A 2,796-nucleotide genomic window follows, 5' to 3' on the forward strand; every position below is an offset into this window, starting at 1 on the left:
TATTTTGTTCTTCTGTTATTTTTTTTTGTATTCTGCCCTCTGGCTGTTCTTTCCATGCACCTGGTAGCTGCCATGTTTTAAAAGGTTCCTTCTTTAGCTCCATCAACCTATCTGCTGTGGGCACTAAGGAAACAAAAATCTGCTAGGAGAATTTCTGAAAATCTTCTGTAAGTTGTACTTGAAATTAAAGTACCTTTAGACTTGATCTATGAATTGAGTAAAACATTTTAATCTGTAAATTAATCAAAAGCCTATGGTCTCTGACAATTCTGTGTGGCTAATATTTTATTCTGGGTTTTATAACCATATAACAAAGAAGCCACTGAAACCAAACATCTAGCAAAATGATCTGGTACTCATTCTTTCTGAAAGAATTATACCACAAATGTAAACAGATCAGAGGATATTTAATTATTTAGGTTTAGATTTCAGGTGGGACATATCCAAAGTATAATGTGAAGACAAGAATAAATTCTTTGCACCTATGAAAAGACAGGCTGCGGAGTCAGGCATAACACATTTATTTACCATGCAGAGAGAGAATATTTGCTTCTAACTCATTTATAAAATTCTTCCCTCCAGCGAGATGGAAGTAATTTTGTGGTCAGTGGGATCTGTTGGATGTCCTTTCCTAGTTTAAGTGTTAGATATTGTACGTGAGGCATGCAGTCCTGTGTGTAATGTACTCCATCTGTTACAAGACTGAAAGGCACATTTGGTGCACGCGCCTGCCAAATGAACTGCTGTGAGCTGCCAAAAGTGTAAGATGTTAAAAGGGAGAGAAGGTTGAATTTCCTGATTGTCTAATGCCTGCAAATGTAGCAACTGGAAAATAATTTCTAGTATGGCATACAGTGGAAGAATACAAAATTATTTATATTCTACTGTCTTTGGTGTTTCCAGTCATTTCCCTACCTTCCACCCTTGTCCACAGTTGTCTCTCTCAGCAGTGAGCGGAGGTTTACTGCCACCGGGCATTACTCAGTCTCTCCCTGAGGTGCACAATCAGGCATCCTGTTTTTCCCTTGGAATCTCCTTGCCTTCTGTTTCAAAAATATCACTTCTCTGTTAGAAGTCATGGCTACCCAACAGAGCTGGGATTTTTTAAGCCTAGGAACCAGACCAATGAGAAGATTCTGGGTGCATGATGCATCCAGTTAAAGCAGGGGAAACTTGAAACAGCTCCAAACTTCCTACCCTGTTAAGGTAGAAAGAGTGCCCACAGTCACAGAAGAATGCATCTCTGTGCTTTTCCTCCATTTCCTCCTGCCCTGTGCAAGTGTGGCTTGAAGTAGACAGGAGGATATGACACTTGGACAACTGCAGGCCGCTGGTTCATCACCACGGTGTGTTTCCCCTGCTCAGCTCAGAGCTCTGTTCTTGCTACTCCTCAGCTTTCCTCTTCAGAGGAGTTAGTCCTTGGCCAGTGGGGGAGTGAAGGAGATAACTGAAGGATTTCGGGGCATGACTTGGTCTCAGTTTCCTCCCGTGGCCTGTAGGGTGTAAAAGATGCTCCCCTTCTCACCCTAGCAACAAGGAGAGGGCTGTGGAAGACTTTCAGCCTCTGATTGTGCTGTCTGGGTGCTGTCTGTATCAGCACTGTGCAGGACTGACATCATAATGCTCAAATTAAAAAAAGTTAGACTGACATAAAGCCCCATGTCCCCATAGTCTGTGGAAAAGAGGTCTAAAGCTTGAGTGAAAACCTGTTTCTGTCTAGTGGTGGGGCCATACACATAGTGAGTTTGTGTATGGTGTAAGGGACAGATCATTTGCAAATCTGAATATCTGATATTTAGAGTGCTTTGCTATTTGATTCCCTGAGGATCATGTTTGTGAACAGAGGACATATGGTGATGGATAATAGATGCAAAAGGACAAAACACACTGATGTCAGCAAAACAGCAGCAAGGAGTGAGTAGGTGTACAATGAAATCTGCAACAGCCAGATCATCTCTCTTTCCTGCTCTCTCCGTGTCTTCCATGAATAAAAGATAAGTCTATCAAGGCTACTGTCTAGACTGCATACTGGAGCAATTTCTGCTGAAACAATGGGACCACAAAACAGATTGCATTGAAACTTGAAGGTTTTAACAGGTTTTAAATTCTGGTTTCCCTTTCGAGAATGTTTGCTTTTGGGATATTCTGTTTGAATGGTTAGTTCTTGGATGTGTTGAAAGGGTTGAGGTTTCCTTTTGCCTGTGCAAACAAAGCTGAAAGCTCTGATTTAGACAGAACTATTGTGTGCATTAATTTAATTGAGCAAACACAATCAGCTATAATGAAAGAAAAGTATTTCTGTGCTGTACTGCAGGCGGGTGTTGCACTTCTCAGGGATGGATTATGATGTTGATGGGATCTGCCCTAACACAGTTTGGTATTGTTTTTCTTTTTTGCTGCTCCTCATGGGATTCGTGTTGGTAAAAAAACCCCCAACCAACAGTACAAAACCAAGAAAAAGTAATGGTGCATAAAATATAATAACAGGGCAGAACTACATCTGACCCAGAATTCTTTCTAGATGGTCAGTGAGGTCACTTGTGAATAATGGTGGCAAAGCACAGGGAATGATACAGCTTAATAGGCCAGATTTTTTTTGTATGTGGTCCAGTACAAACTAAATTTCAGGTACTAGTTCTGTCCCTGAGTATTCAGTTTGCTGCGTGGCTGGTAACAGCTAGTTTCACGTGGGTCTTGCCTCTTGACTGCTTCTGGATGGAAGGCACATCATGGGAAAAGACTACAGCATTACAGCAGCTCCCTGCTGCTTGGAAAGCTGCACAGCAGCTGTGGAAA

This window comes from Corvus brachyrhynchos, unplaced genomic scaffold, assembly GCF_000691975.1.
Source record: "Corvus brachyrhynchos isolate BGI_N302 unplaced genomic scaffold, ASM69197v1 scaffold433, whole genome shotgun sequence".
In the NCBI taxonomy this organism is placed as follows: domain Eukaryota; kingdom Metazoa; phylum Chordata; class Aves; order Passeriformes; family Corvidae; genus Corvus; species Corvus brachyrhynchos.